The sequence below is a fragment of the Pelophylax lessonae genome (genome assembly GCF_965119305.1).
Source record: "Pelophylax lessonae genome assembly, chromosome: 3".
NCBI lineage: Eukaryota > Metazoa > Chordata > Amphibia > Anura > Ranidae > Pelophylax > Pelophylax lessonae.
In genome coordinates this window covers 10,598,558-10,623,930 of record NC_138770.1, presented here as the reverse complement: position 1 = coordinate 10,623,930, position 25,373 = coordinate 10,598,558, and the positions used below count along the sequence as shown (strand labels likewise).

The following is a 25,373-nucleotide window of genomic DNA, read 5'->3' as shown; positions in this document are numbered from 1 at the left end:
GACTATGGGCCCTGGCATTTAAGCTAACACTACTCTTTGGAAGGTATATGCCTGGGGGATCCGTGGAGAGGTCTTGTTTCTGATTCAAGTTTATGTCTCCCCAAAACACACAGACTCTGGGAACTGGAGGTTCCATATCCATACTTGGGGCCTCTATGCTTCAAACCAGCAATGACTGTAGATGTTATGTAATCAGCTCAAACCACTGGGGCCTCCTGCTATAATGTGTTTATTGTAAGTAGATCTCTCCCATTGTTCTATTGTCTCTGTCTGTCTGCTAGTATTGTCCCCTCCACCTAGGCTGGTTTAAGTGACCAGTTAATTAGCTCATGTTAAGTATATCACTGTAAGTTATCAGTTGCTAGAGGGGGGAGCATAGTTCATGTTGGCTGTTCCTTAGTTATGTTAATTATATTCTTGTTTACAGTTTGTATTGTTACGGTAATATGATCAGGAGGGGATATCCTCCTGTACGGTATGAAGTATGTGTCTGAGTTTCAATAAACAGTCATTCCTTTGGATTTTACCTTGATTTTACCTCATCTGTGTACGATGTTTGGGGTAAAAGGGGCTGGTATTAGTTCTCAGTCTGCCCGGAAGGGTTTGGAGGGTAGGAAGCACGGTTTGGCAGAAGGAAGCACCTAGTCAGGGTGCCAAGCAGTTCCGTCACAGACTCCATTTTTATTTTTTACTGCTATCAATGGCCAACACAGGACAACACTTTATCCATGTCTCTGGTGATCTCTGATCTCCTTATGAAGTGTTTCTTACATGAGGAAGATCAGCCATGGAGTATATCTGAGATGTATATCAGGGTGTGCTTCTTCCCCACATAAAGCTGTGATGTCCAGCAACATTCATATAGAAAACCTTTCCCACCCTAATACACCTCGAGGGTTGTGTGGAATTCCCGATGTACAGGAAGACAGGACTTCAGTGATTAACAATTCCCTCACTCAGGACAGGAAAGTGGTTTCTCCCCCGTGTGTGATCTCTGATGTCTGGAAAGAGTGGACTTATCTGAAAAACATTTCCCACACTCCGGACAGGAATACGGCTTCTCCCCCGTGTGAGATCTCTGATGTGTGTTAAGATGGGGCTTCTGTGAAAAACCTTTCCAACAATCAGGACAGGAATACGGCTTCTCCCCTGTGTGAGACCTCTGATGTGTAACAAGGTTTTCTTTTCGTACAAAACCTTTCCCACACTCAGGACAGGAAAATGGCTTCACCCCCGTGTGAGACCTCTGATGTATAACAAGGTATGATTTTCGTGCAAAACATTTCCCACACTCTGAACAGGAAAATGGCTTCAGCCCTGTGTGCAGTTGCTGATGTTTGTGAAGTTGGGACTTCTGTGGAAAGCCTTTCCCACACTCAGGACATTTATATGGCTTCTCCCCCGTGTGACATCTCTGATAAATAACCAAATTTATTTTTGTTGGAAAACATTTCCCACACTAAGGACAGGAATAAGTATTTTCATCCATGTGAGACTAATGATGTCTTGCAAGATTGGACATCTGTGGAAAACATTTCCCTCACTCAGAACAGGGAAGTGGCTCCTGCCCCGTGTGTGATCTCTTATGTTTGTAAAAATTGGACTTGTCTGAAAAAAATTTTCCGCACTCAGGACAGGAATACGGCTTCTCCCCCGTGTGAGATCTCTGATGTCTGCAAAGATGAGACTTCTGTGAAAAACATTTCCCACACTCCGGACAGGAATATGGCTTTTCCCCTGTGTGAGATCTCTGATGTTTGGAAAGATCAGCCTTCTGTGAAAAACAATTCCCACACTCAGGACAGGAATATGGCTTCTCCCTCGTGTGAGACCTCTGATGTGTGTAAAGATGTGACTTCTGTGAAAAACATTTCCCACACTCAGGACATGAATATGGCTTTTCCCCTGTGTGAGATCTCTGATGTTTGGAAAGATCAGACTTCTGTGAAAAACATTTCCCACACTCAGGACAGGAATATGGCTTCTCCCTCGTGTGAGATCTCTGATGTATATAAAGATGTGATTTCTGTGAAAAACATTTCCCACACTCAGGACAGGAATATGGCTTCTCCCTCATGTGAGATCTCTGATGTGTGTAAAGATGTGACTTCTGTGAAAAACATTTCCCACACTCAGGACAGGAATATGGCTTTTCCCCCGTGTGAGATCTCTGATGTTTGGAAAGATCAGACTTCTGTGAAAAACATTTCCCGCACTCAGGACAGGAATATGGCTTCTCTCCTGTGTGAGATCTTTTATGCACATTAAGTTTGGATTTAAAATTGAAACACTTCCTGCACTCAGTACAGAAAAATCTCTTATCTGTTGGAAGGATGGCACCGTCCCTCACAGTCTGAGGTTCCTCAGGAAAAGAGGAATACAATGGCGCGGCACTGTCCCTCACAGTCTGAGGTTCCTCAGGATAAGAGGAACACGATGGATCGGCACTGTCCCTCACAGTCTGAGGTTCCTCAGGATAAGAGGAATACGATGGTCTATCTACACTGTGTGGTGCCGGATGGACATTTGAGGTAGCCGGGTTTTCTCTTGGACTATACTGTGTGATGTACTTGTCTTCTACTTTACAGTCTGGAGACAAAGTGAGACAATCCTCTGAGGTTTTCCTCATCTCCCGTCCATGTACTAAAATAGAAATAAAAAGATTATTACTAGACATCAGCAGATTGGTTCCCCTAAACCAGGACTCCGCCCACATCAGGCAGCTTTGTCTCTGAGGATCTTACAATTCCCCCCTCAAGGTAACTAGTAAATGGTAGAGGGTGACTCAGTCTAACGGCTTGATATGCGGGACACCTACTCACTATCTACCGATATAAAATGTTCAGCTGGTAGAAAATGGGTGTAACAAAAGAGAACCCATATTATGTGTATATATAGCAGTGGGTAGAGGGGAGAGAGCAGAAGTCAGGACTATGTAATGTACAACATAGAGTATATAGTGCAGAGGTCAGGAGTATGTAATGTACAGCATAGATTATGTAGTGCAGGGGTTAGGAGTATGTAATGTACAACATAGAGTATATAGTGAAGGGGTCAGGAGAATGTAATGTACAGCATAGAGTATATAGTGCAGGGGTCTGTAATGTATAACATAGAGTATATAGTGCAGGGGTCAGGCGTATATAATGTACAACATAGAGTATATAGTGCAGGCATCAGGCGTATATAATGTACAATAAAATTATACAGTGTAAGGGTCAGGACTCATAACTCAGGCACAGCCAGTGAACAGCAGAGTAAGTAACCCCGGGAGTATTGCTCTATCAGAGAACTTACTAGACCTGGGCATGAGGAAGGAAATCTAAAGCACATATCCCAGGCAGTGCCGGTAGAAGGTCACCTATTGCCCAGGGCGAACATGCCAAACTGCACCCCCCCAGCCCAATATGTTTTAGCATTATGTGTCAGCAAACCCCCCCCCCCCCCAAAATATAGAAAAAAAACATTGGGCATTAATCTGCATGATTACTCCGCACACCCCTACTAGCAAAAATCCCATCCCCCACAAAATAAATTCTCCCCCTAATACAAATCCCCCTTTACCATATCACCTATTCTAGTACAAACCCCCCAAAATTGACCCTCCTAGCACAAATCCCCTTCTCCCACCCCACTCCCAACACAAATCATCCATGAATCCCCACTTCTAGCACACACCCAAATTTCCCTTCCTATAACAATTCTTAGCCCCTGCTGCTCCTTAAATTCCTCCCCCCAACACAGATCCCTTCCCCCCTGAATTTCCTTATGGTGCCCCCCCCCCGCATGATACCACAGTACCCAGGGCAGCCACCCCTCCTGCCCACCCCTTGTCCCGACCCTGACCCCAGGTGCCAAGATCTAGTAACTCCTCTGGTGAAAACAAACATTTTGCTGCCAGCTGAACCCCAGAATCTCCATAAATCCAGTCTAGATACATAAATTGTGTCTGCAGCACAGAGAAGGAAGATTATCCGAGAGAAATACAGGAATACAGGACAGGGAACACAGCTCAGGAAAGTGACCAGGGTATTGCAGGCTGATATCACCCAGTCCTTGACCTACTCTGGACCAATCAGTGAGCAGTATGGGTGGAGGAATGTATTTAGTGTTAATGACCCACCTGTGCTGATCTCTGTAGGAGTGTCCTCCTCTATAAATGTCCCCGTTATTCCATCCTCCTCCATAGACTGCTGATCATCCCTCACATACGTCTCTTCTTCTTCTGCTTTAACCTCAAATTCTATATCGATTGGATCTTCACACTATACCAAGAAAATAATAGAAGAGGTCATCTGTAAAACATAAGCTTCAATATTGTGACATCACATTTAAAAAAATCACTTCAATGAGTCCATGTTCTAGATGATCCATCCCACCAACCTTGTAACATTGAGGGATGGTGTGACCTTCCTGTGTGGAATCCCGGGAATACAGAGGACGGGGACATCTCTCTGGTGGGTTCCTGGTATTAGGTGGCTCCATCATATCCTTGTGTCCTTCTGAAAACTCCTCCATCACTCCATACTCCTCATCCTCCTCTTTATACTCTTCTTTAACATCAATATTATACTCACCGAGGTTTCCACTCTGAATATATAATAAAACATTAATTGTAACAAATATACTGTATATAAATCAGAACTACCAATAATTGTCACTCATCTACCTGATGATGGTGAGGGATGGTGTGATCTTCCTGTGTGGAATCCCAGGAATACAGAGGACGGGGACACCTCTCTGGTGGGTTTCTGTAGCTGGATGACTCCTCCATGGTGTCCTGGTACAGATCTTTGTGCTCCTTTAGAAACTCTGACTCCTCCATCACCCCATCCTCATCATCCTCCTCTTTTATCTCTTCTTTAACCTCAACTTTAGAATCTCTCAGGTTTCCACTCTGAATATATAATAAAAATGACATCAATGGTAACAATGCAGATAATGTACAGATCCTAATGATACTATCAGTGATTGTTCCTCATCTACCTGATGATGGTGGGGGATGGTGTGACCTTCCTGTGTGGAATCCCGGGAATACAGAGGACGGGGACATCTCTCTGGTGGGTTCCCATTACTGGATCCATCTGTAGGAAACACACACACTGACTGAATACATTGTTTCTATGTGTTTATCAGATGATGGGGGATCTAGGTGGATCCTCCGTACTGCTCTCTCCTTTACAATAAAGTCTCCTCTTACCCGGTGATGTGAGGGGCGGCTGATTCTCCATCATGACGTCCTTGTAGAGATCCTTGTGTCCTTCTAAATACTCCCACTCCTCCATGGAGAAATAGACAGTGACATCCTGACACCTTATAGGAACCTGACACACACAATGATATAGATAACATCCACACACATAGTTACATAGTTAATCTGGTTGAAAAAACACGGCCCAAGTCCATTCAGATTAATCAACATAGAAAACCTGTGTATATTCAATCCTATACCCACACCGGTCTGATAACCTTACACCTTTCAGAGTAAGAATCATTAACCACTATTCTCTGTCCTTTAGCCAATTTTCTATCCCTTTTACAAATGGATTTTACAGCTTGTAGACTTTATACTTACACATTAGCCCTGTGTGGGGAACTGTGTCACACGCTTTTTAAAAAAACCAAGAATACCACATCCACAGCCACCCCTCTGTCCAAGTATACCACGTCCACAGCCACCCCTCTGTCCAAGTATACCACGTCCACAGCCACCCCTCTGTCCAAGTATACCACGTCCACAGCCACCCCTCTGTCCAAGTATACCACGTCCACAGCCATCCCTCTGTCCAAGTATACCACGTCCACAGCCATCCCTCTGTCCAAGTATACCACGTCCACAGCCACCCCTCTGTCCAAGTATACCACGTCCACAGCCACCCCTCTGTCCAAGTATACCACGTCCACAGCCACCCCTCTGTCCAAGTATGCCACGTCCACAGCCACCCCTCTATCCAATTATACCACGTCCACAGCAACCCCTCTGTCCAAGTATACGACATCCACAGCCACCCCTCTGTCCAAGTATACGACATCCACAGCCACCCCTCTGTCCAAGTATACCACGTCCACAGCCATCCCTCTGTCCAAGTATACAACGTCCACAGCCATCCCTCTGTCCAAGTATACGACATCCACAGCCACCCCTCTGTCCAAGTATACAACGTCCACAGCCACCCCTCTGTCCAAGAGAGAGACATGGGGGGGGGGAGCTGTGAGGTCAGTGTGATGTCATAGGACATATAGACTCTGAAGGGAGGGACATATGAATAGAGAGATTTAAGAGTCCTCTACATGAGGCTCCCTTGCAAACTAAATCATTGTTCCAGGGTGCATCCTACCTCTCCTAAACTGAAGAGTGAACTCTGATAGAAAAATCTGTCAGTAAAGTGTGAAAGTAATCTCTCATGTGATCAGGTGACGTGCAGAGGAATGGAGTGCAAATAGCAGACAATTTTCTACGGAGCTCCTAATGGTGGGGATGGATTTTGCTGCATGCTGGTGCCAACTTTCCACCTCCCAGGGTCACTGTAGGTGTGGAGAAAATCTGTGTAAGAGGATATGGAGGAGAGATGAGGAGGAGATCCAGGAATCAGGATAAAGGTCTGGGAAAGCAACAGACGAGCGCATCCAAGCAATGAAGCCAGGGTCACTACACAGAAAATCAATCCAAGGAAATAACAGGCAGGACGAGGAATAGCAAGAAGGAGCTCAGAGACAAATGAGAATATTGCTCAGCCAATGGGAGATTATCTCAGCATGACTTACATAATGAAGGAGATGCGGGGGAGGGGAGGAAGTCACTTAAGGAAATATACATGAAAATTCAGCTGGTTCAGCAGGGATCGGTCACATTTCCATCCATGTGTAGTCACTGCCGGATAAAAGTCACTCCATGTGAGCCGATAGTTTCATCACTAATCTGTGTATTTTGATAGCGGAGAAGTGCCCCCCATTGTCAGAATACAATAGTGCTCCGATGTGTGGATGGGGGAATCGCTTCAGTTTTTTTTTCTCTCATTCCGCTGGCTGAACAATAAAACTGAACCATGTATGGCCAGCTTTGGAAGGTAGATATATTATTCATCAACTGATCCCCCTGAAGGGGTTGATCTAGGTTTCCACACTATATGGAGATAAAAGACATCACAGTGACTATGGAGAAAGAGTACGGACATGACGGGGGGGGGTTACTGGGTGTAAATAGAAAATAAGATCTTATTACCTCCTCAGCAGCCACTTCCAGTAATCTCTCCTCTCTACTTCCTCCCAACTGACCTTTCATCTGGAACTTCCTGTCTGTATCTGACATCACTTCCTGTGTGTACCTGAAATCACTTCCTGTCTGTATTTCATAGAGACTTCCTGTCTGAATAGAAGTGAGATCACCTTGTGGAGATCAGAGGAACTGCAGCCCTGAGAAACACCTAGTAATGTGAACACGGCCTTGTGCTGTGTGTGTATGTACTGTAAATTCTTATGTAGCACCACCCCCGCAGGAGCTGCTGATTATATTATTGGGTCTACACCCTGCCTAACAACCCAATCAAATTGGCTCGATCCCTCCTCAGGCACAACTGACCCAGAATAGGACTGGACTATCAAATAGATACACAGGTTGGAATACAATACTTCACTATGCAACAATACCTTGTTACCTTCTTGAATAGTAGTCCTTCTGGGTGACACAATGGAACAACGCACAAGATTGTAATTAACCAAACTTAGTTTACTATATATCAAATTGAATAGGGGAGATACAATACAATACAATACAAGTCCATAAAAGGTTATTTAAAACAGCTTTAAAAAGGTAAAAGAATACCCCCACACTCCTCCTGCATTAAGGCTAGACACAGTACCAGGTAGGTGGGCCTATCTGAGTCCCTCCCCCAGAGTTCTCTTCTTTCTTGTTGATCTTCGCTAGCAAGGTTATTGAATAGAGCTCATTTGTAATCCAGATTAGGAATAAAGATCAAGAGAGAGAAAACAACGAGCTGTTAGTTGTCACCGCAGGGTGTCTGCGTAACTGAGCAATAACTTCTGCGAGAGAGATAAGCCTCTGGCGACTCCTTTACAGACCTTATTGTTTGTCTATGAGTCTCCTGAGAGAGTATGGTGATAAACCCCGGGGTTTTATCACCTCCTGCTGCGCTACCGCTATCTGTAGATAAAACTGTCTCTTCAGCAGATAAAGTCAGTTATTGGGCATGTGCCCTCTCACCAACAGAAGTTTCTCCTTCGCGCGCTTCCACTGCGGTCTCAGTCCTTTGGCTATATGCCAGCCGCGCGGGGTCCTTCTGGCGGATGACTTCCGGTCTCGGCAAACAGCAGTATGACCTCCAGGAATGTGCCTCGTGCTTGAGATGGGACGGTTCCACGTCGTCCCTCCAGGCTAAAAGGCTCTGGCCCAATATCCAGTGTCAGTCCTTCACTCTCGTTCGCTGGTTCCTCAGAGTCCAGCGCAGAAAGGCCCCCCTTCGCGCGCTTCTCTCTTCCTTTAAATAACTTCCCCCATAGTGCCGTGCGGTGCAGCCGTGCACCTTGGATCTCGCAAAGCAGCCTGGGAGATGTAGTTTCTTCATCTTGTGAAAAGGAAGTCACAGCCCGGGAAATTCCATGCAGCTACCACTAGAGGGAGCCTAGTTCCTTCCCACATATCAAACAGTGTCTTTAGGCATGTTTAACCCCGCTACACACTCCCCCCACTTGAGAAACTTTGGTCCCCAAAGAGGTCAACAGTATGTACCCTAGTGCATAGGTTGGCATTATACAACAAAAACATTAACATTTTGCTGAAATAAGTCAATCTGAATATATCCAATTTTGTTTTCTGATAGCAGTGCAACAGTAAACGATAAAGTGCAATTAATAAGCAAATAAGTGATTTCTACAGTGTTAATATAGTGCTGATTTCTAGTGCTTTTTTATATAGTGCTCCTTTAAACAGCACATGTGCATTTGCAATTTCTTAAACACTTACATCTTAAAGTTTGTGTTGTAAAAAAAAAAAACATCAAAAGGTGAGAAAGAGAAAAAACATATAGTGAGGTCAGAGCAACAAAATGTGCGCAAACATTAACTCACAAAGTAAACCAAATTGTGAACATCAAAAACTGTGCTTATTATAATGGCCAAACCCAATATCCTTATGTACAAACTTAAATGCAAACGTTTTCTACTTCAATACTTTGTTCTCATGATCTCTCACAGACCCCCCAAAACTTGGGTGGCTTGTACAGTTGTGCCTGGGGGTGAGCTAGGGTTGTCCCCCACCAAATCTACAGTGGAGGAACTAGGCTGGTCAGGAGATCTTTTGGAGGTAAAAACAGCTTCTTCCGAACATTCACCCAATTGATCATAGGTCAGTCTCTTAGGTGGGTGAATGACTCTCCTTTCCCTCTGTTCCCGTGGAGGCATGCTCTCAGAGGTACTAGGATCAGGCACTTCTGAGGATTCTTCAATGTCCACCTCCTCATGTTCCAACACAGAGGAACCTGATGGTTCAAGAGAGGTCAGTTCTTCTTCAGAGAAGGGTGCAACCTCCTCCTCAGGATCTTCATCCTCAGCTGCTTCTTCTGGAAGCATATGAAAGGGTATGAATTCAGGGGCTTCTGCCCGAAGGGCTCTTCTATCAGCCAAGTCAGATGAAGACAGGGAGGCAGGTGTGGGTTCTGGCAACTGAGATGACCACAACCAGTCGGGTACCTCCTCTTCATCTTCCAAATCTTCAGATGGAGAACTTCCCTCTCCCTCATCTGGGAGCGTCGTCTGAGATCTGGTAACTGGTCTGGACCGGCGAGAAGTCGAAGGGGCCTCTGACAAGTCTTCCACAGGGGGCATACGAACCGCTTCAGAGAGAGGCAGCAAATGGTTCCGATGCCAAGCCTTCAATGGACCCACACTTCCTTCAGGCCGAATTTGGTACACAGGAAGGTTTGGCAGTTGCTTGCAGATAACATAAGGTTGGGACTTCCAGCGGTCTGCCAACTTGTGTTTTCCCGGGACACCCAAGTTTCTCAACAAAACCCTGTCCCCTGGTTGCAGGTCATGGATCCGAACTTTTAGGTCAAATTTTTTTTATTCCGCAGTCCACGTTGATCAGATGTGGCCTGAGCCTTGTCATAGGCCGCTTTCAGACTCTTCCGCAGTCGGTCCACATATCCTCTATGCGATGCTGAAGAGGTATGATCAGGCGAAATGCCAAAGGCCAAATCCACTGGCAACCGAGCCTCCCTTCCAAACATCAGCCGATAAGGGGAATATCCAGTAGCATCACTGACAGTGCTGTTGTAGGCATGCACAATGGCAGCTACGTGCTTGCCCCAATGCTGTTTCTTCTCTGAGCTCAAAGTCCCCAACATATCCAAAAGAGTCCTGTTAAATCGTTCAGGCTGGGCATCCCCCTGTGGATGGTAGGGAGTGGTTCTAGTCTTTTGAATGCCTAACATATCTAACAGTCTCTTGATCAGTCTGCTTTCAAAGTCCCTTCCCTGATCAGAATGGAGGCGTTGTGGTAACCCATAATGTACAAAGAACTTCTCTACAAGAACTTTGGCTACCGTTGAGGCCTTCTGATCCCTTGTTGGGAATGCTTGAGCATATCTGGTAAAATGGTCTGTTACCACAAGGACATTCCCCTGGCCACTCAGATCAGGCTCTAAGCAAAGGAAATCAATGCACACCAGCTCCATGGGTCCCTGACTTTGTAGATGGCCCATTGGGGCTGCTTGACGTGGCAGAGTCTTCCTCTGTATACACCGGACACAAGAATGACAGTATCCTTCAACTTCGGCCCTCATACAAGGCCAGTAGAACCTGTCCCTGACAAGCTGAAAGGTTCTTTCGGGCCCCAGATGGCCATGATTATCATGAAGAGCGGCCAGAACTCCCTCTCTGTATTTAGCTGGTAAGAACAGTTGCCACTTCTCCTCCAGATCTTCAGATGGACCTCTCCGGTAGGCCACTCTTTCTCTGATCTGTAACCGGGTCCACTCTCTATGTAACAGACGGGCCCCCTAAGGGGAGTCAGTTAGAAGCAACTCAGGGCTCTGGATCTCCAGGGCTTCCAAGAGAAGTTTTCCCAAAGGGTCTTCCAACTGCTCCTTCCGCAAGTCCCTTTTAGACAGCCGGGGCAAACCCTCCCCTTCAACCTGGGTCACCTGGCAGTAGCATTTGGGTACTCCGATAGCCGAAACCCCAATCTCTTCTGCTCTTGACCCTCCTCGGGATCGAAATTCAGTTCCCTGATATAGGGCACGCACCCCTTCTGGAGCCAAATGAGTCCATTCTTCCGCAGGTTCCTGTGGAACATGCAACCTTCTGGATAGGGCATCTGCATCCCTATTTCCGATTCCTGGCCGATACTTCAGGCTAAAATTGAAGCTAGAGAGGGCAGCCAACCATCGATGTCCTGTTGCATCCAGCTTGGCCGTAGTCAACAGATAGGTGAGGGGATTATTATCTGTCTTGACAATGAATTCAGCTCCGTACAGGTAGTCTTTCAATTTGTCAACCACTGCCCACTTCAAGGCCAAGAATTCAAGTTTGTGAGTAGGATAATTCCTTTCAGCAGGCAGTAGGCTTCTGCTCACATAGGCAACAGGTCGCAGATGACCCTCATGCTCCTGATAAAGTACCCCCCCCCAGCCCATCTCGGCTGGCATCAACATGCAGTTCATATGGTTTTGTGGGGTCCGCATAGGCCAACACAGGGGCAGTGGTTAGGGTTTCCTTCAGCTGGACAAAGGCCCCTTCGCATTCCGGGGTCCACTGATCCTGGATGGATTCCTTAGCCTTCCGGGGGCCCATGGTGGACTTCACCGGCTTTACCAACTTAGGGACATCATCTTCTTCATTCTTCAGGAGCTCATTTAGGGGTCGGGCAATCTGGGCGAACCCCTCCACAAACCTCCTGTAATAGGAGCAAAAGCCCAAAAATGACCGGAGTTCGGTCACATTTGTGGGTCTGGGCCAGGAAGCAACAGCATCCAGCTTGTCCGGGTCAGTGGCCACCCCTTCTCCAGACACGATATGGCCCAGGTAATGGACCGAGGACTGATAGAATTGGCACTTCTCAGGAGAAAGTTTCAGACCTTCTTCATGTAGCCTCTTCAAGACCTTTTCCAACCTCTCCTCGTGTTCTTCCAAAGTTCTGCCAAACACGATAACATCATCCAAGTATACCAGTACCTCTATCAAGTTCATATCTCCAACGGTCCTTTCCATCAGCCTCTGGAAGGTAGCAGGGGCCCCGGACAACCCCTGAGGCATGCGATTGAACTCAAAGAACCCAACAGGGGTGATGAAGGCTGTTTTCTCCCGATCTTCAGGGTGCATGGGGATCTGATAATACCCACTCTTTAAGTCCATCACACTGAACCACTTCGCCCCTGACAGACTCTGTAGGGCATCTTCGATTCGAGGAGTGGTATACTGGTCTGGGATGGTTCTTCTGTTCAGCGTTCGGTAGTCGATACAAAGCCTCAAAGATCCATTTTTCTTCCGGACTACCACTATCGGGGAAGCATACGGGCTCCTGGATTCTCGGATAATCCCGATCTTTTTGAGCTCTGCCAGCTGTTGACGTAGATCTTCTAAGTCACCTAAGGGGACTCGCCGGACTCTCTCCCTGAAAGGCTTGTCCTCACTCAGGCGGATCTTATGAGTGGCGCTCCTGGCACATCCCACGTCAAACTCGTCCTTAGAGAATATTTCCCTCCATCGAGCAAGTTGTGCCTTGGCCCTCTTCACCCATTCCGGCGGGAGGGCAGCGCTTCCAGAGCAGAGCTCCTCTATAACCGCTTCACCCTGTTCCTTTTCTTTGAAATCAATGGGGGCAACTGGGGTAGCCGGGTTGACTTGGCCCAGGAGCACTCTGGCCGGTACCTTCACTGGTGTAATAGAGGTGTTTCTGACACTCACTAAAACCCTTCCACGGTTTTCCTGTAACACCTTCAAAGGGATCACCTCAGGGATCACTTCTATCCCTCTCTGTCTCTCCTTTTGACCTGATTCAAAGATAATGAAGGGACCCGGCTGTTGCCATGTGAGTTTAACAGAAGCCTTAAAACAGGCCACCTCTCCTGGCTGTAAGACCTTTTCTGCTCTATCCAGCTTCCAGAGTCGTCCAACTCCTTCTGCGGGGGTCTCTTGCTCCAACACTAATCGTTGGTAGGCCTGCCGTAGCATGGGATGGATCCTTGGCGCCTGAGCATCTTGTCCCTGGACCAGTTGTATCAGAAGGCGCCTTACCAGGTCAGTGTTTGTTCCTACGATGAGAGAGCTTTTGTTGGCCCCTGGTGGACGAGGACAGACCACCGCTAAGGTGTCGAAGGTTTCCGCTTCACCAGCCACTGATGGATCAAAGGTCAACTTGATTGGCAGATACCCGTCATAGGGAAAACTTTGGGTCCCAATACCCCATATCTCCAGATCTTCCAACTTCTGCAAAGGTAGATGGGTAAGATATTTATCATAGAAGTCTCTATACAAAAGAGTCACCTGGGCCCCTGTGTCAAGGAGGGCTCTTGTGTAAATTCCTTCCACCTGAACCGAGACCACTGGGGAGGGCCCGACCAAGTTAGTTGGGAATTCTCTTGCTGTAGCCTTGTTGTCTGATTCAGTTCTCTGTACCCTGGCCCTCTTCTCCTTTTTCTTCCTTGATCTGGGCCCCCGCTGAACCCGGTGTGCATTGACTTTCCTTCCCTCAGTAACCCGGAGTCTAGAACTGGGGGTGTTATATTTGGGTCTGACCCCCTGACTCAGTTTCCCTGATCCTGCACCACTTCTGGAGTCCCTTAAGACTGACGGACACCCGATTGACTCCTTCACCGGTGTCCTCTGAAGTTTCCCGCTGGCTCGCGAGGTTTCGTGGCAACCTTTCCTGAGCTGGGACATACCCTTCTAACATGCCCAACTCCCCCGCAGTTGAAACAAGTTAACAATCTTGCAGGCCGTGGCTCTGGATCTGTGCTGAGACTAACAGGTTCATCTGGCCTCTCCGATATACTCCCCTTGGGTAGAGTGGATACCTGACCAGTCAGGATGGACACCATTTCTATCAACTGAGACACTTGGGTCTTTAGGAGTTCAACTTGAGAGTCACCCTCTTCCACACTTATCACTCCAACCCGGGCAGTTGAGTCAAACTGCCGACTTTTCTTCTTGTTGTCCAACATGACCTCTTCCTCTCTGACCATTCGAATCAGGTCGGGGTATTCTAGAATGCCGCCATCTTGACGAGTTCGTAGCAGTATGGCAATGGGATCTAAAGGTTGAGCCCCTTTCAGAACCTGTCGTGCACGAGTCTCATCTATTTTCCGGGGGTCTATTCCTTTCTTTAACAGAATCTGGTGGATAATCCTATCCAGACGTTTAATGAATTCGGACAACTTCTCCCCCTCTTCTTGATAACAGTGGTCCAACTGGTAGAGAAGTTCAGCCGCGTTCTCCGTCCGACCAAACACATCTTGCAGAATGTCCAAATAATCCTGTGCAGTGCAGTTCTTCTTGCTAAGCTTTAGATTACGTACAGCCTCTAATGCAGGTCCCCTTAAACTCTCTGTGATTCTCTGCTTCTTGTGCTGTTCTGGTACCTCCCATTCCTCCAAAGCCTGAGTGGCGGTATCTAGCCACTCTTCGAACCCATCTTCTGCTGAAGGCACAGGCTGTTTCCCAGAGAATGTCCGGAGCTTCCTATATCCAGTCATCAGATAGCTCGAGGAGTCCCTGCTACATTTTGCCACAATCTCCCCAAGAACAGCACACAGTTCTGAGCTAAAAGTCGACAAAGGTGATGACTCAGGATGCCCTTCTTGGACACCTTTTTCTTGGCTGGATACCCCAGGGGTAGTGGATGAGGGACCCGCAGTAGGAACTCCTGGATGTATCAGGAAAAGTTCTGTTTGGTCAATAGTTTTTACACTGTTTCCATTGAAATAATCAGGGACCCCTTTCCTCCACTCACACAGTGCATACGTGTGTGGGGCAGTGGTGTCAGTTTTTATGTCAATCACCCAGAATTTCCTGTCTGTGGATAGTGCCCTTAAAACAGGGAGGAGCTTTTCTTCAGTCCAGGCTTCTCCCTTGATTTCAACCACCAGGCCATTTTCCACTATGACATTCTCTTCCTTGCACCACTCAGCAGCAGCGACAGGATCCATTTCTGCGTGGGAGGGGATTCTGGGGCTGAGAGGGTTGTGTTACAGGACTGTAGAAATCCCGGACGAGCCCCCACGTGTAGCACCACCCCCGCAGGAGCTGCTGATTATATTATTGGGTCTACACCCTGCCTAACAACCCAATCAAATTGGCTCGATCCCTCCTCAGGCACAACTGACCCAGAATAGGACTGGACTATCAAATAGATACACAGGTTGGAATACAATACTTCACTATGCAACAATACCTTGTTACCTTCTTGAATAGTAGTCCTTCTGGGTGACACAATGGAACAACGCACAAGATTGTAATTAACCAAACTTAGTTTACTATATATCAAATTGAATAGGGGAGATACAATACAATACAATACAAGTCCATAAAAGGTTATTTAAAACAGCTTTAAAAAGGTAAAAGAATACCCCCACACTCCTCCTGCATTAAGGCTAGACACAGTACCAGGTAGGTGGGCCTATCTGAGTCCCTCCCCCAGAGTTCTCTTCTTTCTTGTTGATCTTCGCTAGCAAGGTTATTGAATAGAGCTCATTTGTAATCCAGATTAGGAATAAAGATCAAGAGAGAGAAAACAACGAGCTGTTAGTTGTCACCGCAGGGTGTCTGCGTAACTGAGCAATAACTTCTGCGAGAGAGATAAGCCTCTGGCGACTCCTTTACAGACCTTATTGTTTGTCTATGAGTCTCCTGAGAGAGTATGGTGATAAACCCCGGGGTTTTATCACCTCCTGCTGCGCTACCGCTATCTGTAGATAAAACTGTCTCTTCAGCAGATAAAGTCAGTTATTGGGCATGTGCCCTCTCACCAACAGAAGTTTCTCCTTCGCGCGCTTCCACTGCGGTCTCAGTCCTTTGGCTATATGCCAGCCGCGCGGGGTCCTTCTGGCGGATGACTTCCGGTCTCGGCAAACAGCAGTATGACCTCCAGGAATGTGCCTCGTGCTTGAGATGGGACGGTTCCACGTCGTCCCTCCAGGCTAAAAGGCTCTGGCCCAATATCCAGTGTCAGTCCTTCACTCTCGCTCGCTGGTTCCTCAGAGTCCAGCGCAGAAAGGCCCCCCTTCGCGCGCTTCTCTCTTCCTTTAAATAACTTCCCCCATAGTGCCGTGCGGTGCAGCCGTGCACCTTGGATCTCGCAAAGCAGCCTGGGAGATGTAGTTTCTTCATCTTGTGAAAAGGAAGTCACAGCCCGGGAAATTCCATGCAGCTACCACTAGAGGGAGCCTAGTTCCTTCCCACATATCAAACAGTGTCTTTAGGCATGTTTAACCCCGCTACACTTATAGATGGGATCATCTCCACTACCACCAAGGGGGATAGAAATATTTCTCTATTGTTCGTTAACAGATGTTGCTCCATATCTTCTTAGACCATTAGGTTATGCTTCTCCCATCAGGAATAGGCAGGAAAAAGCTTTACCACGCCTATGGGGCTGTCCCTGCAGGCATAACCCCACATACTCTGCTACAGCCCTCCATTTGTTTCTGCCTAGTTTAGGAGTAGGACCTAATTTCCCTGCTGGCATTTTAGCTATTTAAAAGGGAAATTTTCGTTATATGTGTAACCCTGTGGAGTTACACAGGCTGTATTATCTGAAATACCCAGTAGATGGCAGATGGACTCAGCATGCTGTTAATAAAACATTGAGCATTGATCACATGACTGGCTGCCTTTCCAGTCTCATGATTGTGGCATCATCGCAGGTCCTGTTAGGACTTCCGGGCACAGCTCTGAGGAAGGAGGTCCTGGAAGACTTCTAAAAGTTACCACATGCTCAGCCAGAGAGAGGACAGGCTACTAGCCGTGAAAGACTGCAGCACAGAGATAGAACCCTGCTGAGAGAACTTGCTTCACCCAAGACCACACCAGCTGAGAGAGGGGCCCGCTGGCAAGGACAAGCACTGAGTCCAGACGTCTGGTGAATTCCGTGAGAGGAGACTGCTGCGGACTGATCTGGTTAATCGTGTTGTGAGGGTAAGCCAAGCCTCTCCCTGTATCACCACAGGGCACCTGTCTCCTCACTCATAGTAAAGACTCTGAGGTTCAGAGTGGACATTGCACATCTCAGGCTGCTTCAGTGACTCTGCGAAACAGGACTTATAAGGGCCCCAACTCTCCTATGTGCACCAACGGCCACTAGGGCGAAGATAAGGGGGTGGGACGCAGGTGTGCTAGTGGGTGGGTGAGGAAAATCCACATTGCATTGTTATCTACTTTACTCTATTGTATTTTCCTATGTATGTTGGTTCATTTGCTACTTACTATATAAAGTTAGTTCTAATTAGGCTGTGTCAGTCTCATTGCACCAAGTATGTTCCCAGTGGGACCCCACATCTTTACCCCGGATGCCCCACTGGGTGTAGGCACTGCCGCAAACATGTACCCCAGCTCCCAGATAGCGGAGGCTCAGGAACCGCCTGTCAGGCATAGTGAGTTAACTAGGTTTAGGGACCCCAAAGACACTAGGGGGCATCCCCAAAACCCCGTTACATATGGAGGCACTGCTGAGATCTATTGGGGTACAACCAGTGAGAATAGGTTAAGTCCTCAGGCCACTCCCTCCTTTGCAAAAGAGTGGGCCCAGCAAAGAAATGTACCATTACAGCAAGCTGTGATGTTATGCAAAGTCCCCTCCTGCTGGGAGATGAATCACGTCATCTTGTGTATAGAAATTCGATTGGGAATAGAAATGGCGACCATCAGGGATATCCTGCAAGATTCTGAAGGCCAAACTTACATGTTAATATATTGTCATACGGACTTGGGAGACCATGAGATACCCACCAACATTCATTTATATGGAGCCCCGGATGAAGGATGCTCCTTAGTGTACGCTCTCCTTGATAAGAAAGAAAGGGTCTCACTGCAACCACCCTTTAAATTAGAACAGAAAGACTATGTCACAGAAAATTATTCTAAGCTCCTGACTCCCATCTCCGGAAAGGCCGGAGCCATTCCTAAACAAGCTGCCCATCCTATTGCAGGACAGGGGATGATTACTCCTAAAGCAGAATCTCATCCATCTACAGCATTACTGAAACCAGACAACCCTGAAGTACGCACCCTGCCTACAGGAGGTAGTGATGTATCGGACATACTACAGAAACTCTCAGTAGCCATAGTGACGGCAAACCACACCCATAGTTACCGCAAACTAAAGGTGTTTTCTGGGAATCAGCCTGTTCCTGCAGGAGAAGAGCCTTTTGAGGTCTGGAAGGATAATGCTATGCAGTTGTTGGAGGAATGGTCTTGTACGGATACCATAAAGAAACAGCGGTTGGTAGAGAGTCTTCATTTTCCCGCTACAGACATGATAAGATTGTACAGGGGAGTAAATGGGCAAGCTACTGTGCACGACTATCTACAAGTCTTACATTACAGGATGCTTATGGGAAATCAGAAGATTTGGATGATCTGTTGGTTAAGTTCCTAGCCACTAAGCAGAAGGAGCATGAAAAAGCCACTGACTATATCAACCGGTTACAGCTATCGCTAGGAAAGTTATTCCATAAAGGAGCAGTCACTGCCTCTGAGTTGGATGCTCGGCTATCTAAGCAAATTCAGAGAGGTGGTTTGACCAATAATCCAGTTATGATTCTGCTGAGAGCCAAGTTGGATGATAAAGTTCTGTCTTATTCCACCTTAATAAATACAGCCAGGAGATTGGAAGACCAGATGTGTCCACCCCTACAGAAGGAGAAAGAGGATACAGAACTGTCAGCTCTTAGGAAGAAGGTGGCTGAATTGGAGCTCTTATGCAAATCACCACCAGAGAGAGCAGATCCTCCCCCTGGAAGTGGGGGGCAACACAGGAAGACTCAGAAAAAACTGTTTCCTGAGTATTCACCCCGCCGAGAGGACTGTTTTAAATGTGGAAAGTCAGGGCATTTTCTGCAAATTCCATGGAGGTGGGTGTGGAGGTGCTGGCAACCGAGCTTGAGGAGACTCAAATGACCAGGTCTTACAAGCGAAGTAAGACCCGGCCTACATATAGTCTATCTGTTGGGGCCAAGATTGGGCCTAAATCTTTGATACACGTGCAAGTAGAAGGAATTCATGCTTCAGCATTGCTAGATACAGGTTCTCAAGTCACCATTATCTACAGAGACTTCTATGAACGTCATTTGAAACATATTCCTATGGAACCTGCAGGAGAGATTCAGCTATGGGGCGTTGGGTCTCAAGCTCAACCTGTGGAGGGATGCATAAAAGTGACCATAACTATTCCCCAGTTAAACACAGGGATGATACTGTATGTCCTATGGAGCTGGAAGCTTTGATATGCCCTGCGGCCAAGAAAGTGTGTGCCCCAATAATATTGGGTACTAATGCAAAGATGGTACAGGATATATTCAGGGCCTATCTGACAGAAGTTGGAGACGTCTCCTTAGACCGACTGATGGAGGTCAGCCCTGTCCTAGGAAAAGAGTGTCAACGACTAGCCCTTGAAACAAAACCAGGATTGTGCCACTATTCAGGAACAGAACCTGCATTTGTGAAGCCTGGTGAGACCAAAACTTTACGAGCCATAGCCTCAATGCACCATGAAATGTTGGGGGGAACTGGACAATACTTTATTGAGTCTCTGCCTGAAGAGGATCAGAAGAAGGGTCATACCTGAGGTAAAAGATTGGCAAAAAAGGTGGTGTCGGAGTTTTCCTGTGATGGTACAGAATTTGACCCTCACAGAAATCCAGATTGATCGTCATCAGAAGATTGGTGTGATACATCTTTTAGATCAAGTTTTGTCTATCATGTCTGTGAGAACAGAACAGAAGGATCATGTGAAAGCACCTTTAGATTTTGATCTAGAAGATTCTCCTCTACCACAGCAGTGGAAAGACAGCCTTCGTTCAAAACTGGCCACCCGAGAGGGAGTGTTCTCCAGAGCAGAGATGGACGTGGGGTGTTCTAAGAGTGCCTCCCATGCTATAAGACTTGCTGATTCTACTCCTTTCAGAGAAAGGTCAAGAAGAGTACCCTCTCGAGATGTGGAAGATGTCCGGGACATACTCCAGCAGATGGAAGGAGCAGGCATCATCACAGAATCCCAGAGCCCCTATGCCTCACCTATTGTGGTAGTGAGGAAAAAGAATGGTTCAGTTTGGCTATGTGTGGACTACCGCACTCTGAACAAGAGGACTGTGCCAGATCAGTACACTTTGCCCCGGATAGAGGATCTTCTGAATGCCCTATCTGGAAGCCAGTGGTTCAGTGTGCTTGACTTGAGGTCTGGATATTATCAGGTACCAATGAAGAAGGAGGATCAGGAAAAGACAGCTTTCATCTGCCCTTTGGGGTTCTTCCAGTTTACCAGAATGCCACAGGGAGTCACAGGAGCTCCTGCTACTTTTCAGAGGCTGATGGAGAAAACTGTGGGGGATATGAATCCCAAAGAGTGTCTAGTGTATCTAGATGACCTAATTGTTTTCGGGAAGACGCCAGAGGAGCATGAACAAAGATTGCTAAAGGTGTTGGATCGACTTCAAGCTGAAGGCCAGAAGCTATCAGTGGACAAATGCAGATTTGCCCAAAACTCTGTCACTTATGTGGGGCACATAGTCTCCGCTGAAGGAGTAGCCACAGATCCTGCTAAAATTGAAGCAGTGTTGAATTGGCCAAGACCAAATAACATCAGTGAGTTGCGGTCCTTTCTCGGATTCTGTGGTTACTACCGAAGGTTCGTGAAAGACTACTCAAAGATTGCTCGAGAGTTACATGACTTGCTGAAGATTACCTCTGACGTAAGGGGTGCTAAGGCACCATATCCTAAAGACCCCTTTGGAGAGAAATGGACTTCAGGATGTGAAGATGCCTTTCTGACATTGAAGAAGAGACTTACAGAAGCTCCTGTCTTAGCCTATGCAGACCCTGAGAAACCATATATCCTCCATGTGGATGCCAGTATGGAGGGCCTAGGGGGTGTACTGCACCAAAGTTATCCAGAAGGATTGAGGCCGGTGGCTTACATAAGCAGAAGTCTTACAAGTACAGAGAAGAACTATCCAGTTCATAAATTGGAATTTCTGGCACTCAAGTGGGCCATCGTGGATAAGCTGCATGACTATTTGTATGGAGCAACATTCGAAGTAAGGACTGACAACAATCCACTTACCTACATACAGACTACAGCTAAGCTGGATGCCACAGGACATAGGTGGTTGGCTGCCTTGTCAAGCTACAGTTTCAGCCTGAAGTACAAGCCTGGGCCCAAGAATGTCAGCGCAGATGCCCTGTCCTGCAGACCTAGACTCCCTCCTCACCAAGAAGAAGAAGAGTGGGAAGAGATCCCTGGGCCGGTGGTAGGAGCCTTTTGTCAGATGTATGTGGTGGCCGAGAGTCAAGAAGAATTTGCCGAGCTAAGAGGGATAGACTCCATTAGCCACTCTCCAGAAGCTGTGCCTGAGGTGTTCCATGCTCCAGTCATGCTTCAACAGTGGTCCAGTATAACCACAGAAGACAAGAGGAAGGCTCAAGCGCAGGACTGGTATATTGGGATAGTTATCAGAGATATAAAGACAAAGAATCCCAAATTGCTGACTTCTCTACCTGTGAGTCAAAGAGAATTATACCGAAGAGAATGGAGCCGACTACATCTCGAAGATGGAGTACTCTATAGGGTCGTGAAGTATCATGATCACCCTGACAGAAAACAATTGGTACTACCGCACAGATACCGTGGCATGGTCCTGAGAGCTCTCCACGATCAACATGGGCATCTCGGGTGGACAAGACCTATGGCCTAGTACAAGAGCACAAGGGGTAATGGTCTAGTTCCCGCCCAAGCACGCCTCCATCCCAAATTAACATAACAATACAGAAAAATGGCCCGCGGGACTTTAAATGAGGTTGGTGCTATTGGCTGGAGATTGAATAAATACCAAATTAAATATGTAAAACAATGTATAAATTTATTATTACATTGTATAGACAAGTTAAGCAAATAATAATGACATGTAAAAAATATCACATAGCACGGCTCGATGGCCATAATGGCATAGTGTAATAGCATGTACAATATTAAACGTTGATAGATATCCTGGTGTGACCACTTGGTTGGACAATAGCCTGAATAACATGTTGATAGTTCTCTTCTGAACATTAGCTGACGCGTTTCGGGAGCTACATCTCCCTTCTTCAGAGATCTATGTATTTGGATAAATCCAAATACATAGATCTCTGAAGAAGGGAGATGTAGCTCCCGAAACGCGTCAGCTCAATTTGTATTGTATTCCACTATCATGGAACTATCAACATGTTATTCAGGCTATTGTCCAACCAAGTGGTCACACCAGGATATCTATCAACGTTTAATATTGTACATGCTATTACACTATGCCATTATGGCCATCGAGCCGTGCTATGTGATATTTTTTACATGTCATTATTATTTGCTTAACTTGTCTATACAATGTAATAATAAATTTATACATTGTTTTACATATTTAATTTGGTATTTATTCAATCTCCAGCCAATAGCACCAACCTCATTTAAAGTCCCGCGGGCCATTTTTCTGTATTGTTATGGCCTAGTACAAGATCGGTTCTATTGGCCTCGCATGAGGGAACATGTCGAGCAAATGTACAGACATGCAGGAGGTGTATCCAGAGGAAGACCCTGCCTGTGAGAGCTGCCCCTATGGGTCATCTGAAAAGTACAGGACCCATGGATCTTGTGTGCATGGACTATCTCTGCATTGAGAACGATACAGCAGGAATTGGAAATGTGCTGGTGGTAACGGACCACTTCACCAGATATGCTCAAGCCTTCCCCACTAAAGATCAAAAGTCCTTTGGCAGAAGTATTTTATCCACTATGGACTACCCAATCGGATACACTCTGATCAAGGTAGAAATTTTGAGAGTAAGTTGATCAAGGAGCTGTTGGACATGTTGCAGGTACAGAAGTCCAGAACCACACCTTATCATCCGGAGGGCGACACACAGCCAGAACGGTTCAATAGGACCCTCCTAGATATGCTAGGAACTCTCAAGCAAGTCAAGAAGCGGTCTTGGAGTAAACATGTGGAAGCCATGGTCCACGCATACAACTGTACAAGGCATGAATCTACAGGGTTCTCACCCTATTTCCTAATGTTCAGAAGAGAAGCTTGATTGCCGATAGATGTCCGTTTGGGAGTGTCTCCTGATGGAACAGATTCAACTTCACACTTTCAATATGTGAGGAACCTCAAACAAAACCTTCATCGGGCCTATGAGTTGGCCACCCAAGCTGCAGCAAAAATGGAAGAACGGAACAAAAGAAGGTATGATGCTAAGGTGAGATATCGGGAGATTCAAGCAGGGGATAAAGTTCTTCTCCGGAATCTAGAACTGGCTGACAGATGGAAAGATATCCTGTTTGAGGTTGTCTCCAAACTGGAAGGGCTGCCAGTGTACAACATTAGGGGCCCGGAGGGCCGAATAAAGGCTTGGCATAGAAACCATCTGCTTTCAGTTGTGTATGCTGATGAAGAGGAGATGGGTGGTGAATAACTGAGGGAAAACCCAGCAGAGAGTCCTGGAAATGGGGCAGAGGAGACCCCGGGAACTCCCAGTGCTCCCAGTGCAGAGGATCAGTGGTGGTCATCACCCGCTGAAGAAACACAGCAATTGCCTCCTTTAACTCCTGTGGGTTCACAAAGTTCTCCAAGGTTAAATCCAGAAAGTTCATGTTTTGTGCCTGGAACTTCCCTTAGAGACTCTAGTTTGAGGGCAGGAGTCGAAGTTCCACAGTTGATGTCCCAAGATCCTCTTCCACAGCGAGAACTGAGACACAGCACCAGAGTGCGGCAACCCCCTAGGGCCCTAGTTTATGATAATATAGGAGAGCCCAGTTATGCCCCGCTGACACAAGCGGCATCTAAAATGGCCACTTTCCTACATGCACTAGCTGAAGTGGTAATTGTTAGTGACTCTTTACCCTAGATAACTAGCTAGCTAGGATTAGGTTACTGTGCTAACTGTACTGTATGTATGCTAAACCTTTTTCTTTTGAATTTATGTTAAGCCCCCTGGCTAGGACTTGCCAGTGGAAGGCAAGTATTTTCAAGGGGGAGCATGTAACCCTGTAGAGTTACACAGGCTGTATTATCTGAAATGCCCAGTAGATGGCAGATGGACTCAGTATGCTGTTAATAAAACATTGAGCATTGATCACAGGACTTGGCCTTTTCAGTCACATGATTGTGGCATCATCGCAGTGTGACCAGGAAGTGGTGTGTGAGGTGAGGAGAAGACTGAGGGAGATAGAGACCAGCTCTGGATGACTTCTTATCCTTCTTCTCAGGTTTTATCACCTATTAATGTCCTGGGAGGACTTCCTGCACAGCTCTGAGGAAGGAGTTCATGGAAGACTTCTAGAAGTTACCACATGCTCAGCCAGAGAAAGGACATACGACTAGCTGTGAAAGACTGCAGCACAGAGATAGAACCCTGCTGAGAGAACTTGCTTCACCCAAGACCACACCAGCTGAGAGAGGGACCTGCTTTCAAAGACACGCACTGAGTCCAGACGTCTGGTGAATCCAGTGAGAGGAGACTGCAGCGGACTGACCTGGTTAATTGCGTTGTGAGGGTAAGCCAAGCCTCTCCCTGTATCACCACAGGGCACCTGTCTCCTCACTCACAGTAAAGACTCTGAGGTCCAGAGTGGACATTGCACATCTCAGGCTGCTTCAGTGACCCTGCGGAGCAGGACTTATAAGGGCCCCAACTCTCCTATGTGCACCAACGGCCATATAGGGCAAAGATAAGGGGGTGGGACGCAGGTGTGCTAGTGGGTGGGTGAGGAAAATCCACATTGCATTGTTATCTGTGTTACTCTATTGTATTTTCCCATGTATGTTGGTTCATTTGCTACTTACTATATAAAGTCAGTTTCAGTTAGACTGTGTCAGTCTCATTGCACCAAGTATGTTCCCAGTGGGACCCCACATCCCTACCCCGGATGCCCCACTGGGTGGAGGCACTGCCACAGACATGTACCCCAGTTCCCAGATAGCGGAGGCTCAGGATCCGCCTGTCAGGCATAGTGAGTTAACTAGGTTTAGGGACCCCAAAGACACTAGGGGGCGCCTTCAAAACCCCGTTACACACATATATAATAAAAACATTTGTAGAAACATGCTCCCTGTGGGAACGCTGATACAATAGTGCCAAGTTGGTAACAGTGGTCTCTGATAGGGCACAGTTTAGAG

General features: G+C 46.8%; 2 pseudogenes across 2 annotated transcripts in view; one reads left to right on the top strand and one right to left on the bottom strand.

Annotated features, from left to right (window-relative positions):
• Positions 1-952: 952 nt before the first annotated feature.
• On the bottom strand, positions 953-7,282 carry LOC309550216 (annotated as a pseudogene). Its single transcript has 3 exons — positions 7,223-7,282; positions 1,629-2,461; positions 953-1,459 (listed from the first exon to the last, which is right to left on the bottom strand). The product of its transcript is annotated as an uncharacterized misc_RNA (transcript).
• Positions 7,283-19,076: 11,794 nt separating this feature from the next.
• LOC309550215 overlaps positions 19,077-25,373 on the top strand; it is a 40,733-nt pseudogene continuing 34,436 nt past the window's right edge. Inside the window, exons 1-2 of the transcript in view lie at positions 19,077-19,426; positions 20,135-20,383. The product of the transcript in view is annotated as an uncharacterized misc_RNA (transcript). The remainder of the gene's footprint in view (positions 19,427-20,134; positions 20,384-25,373) is intronic.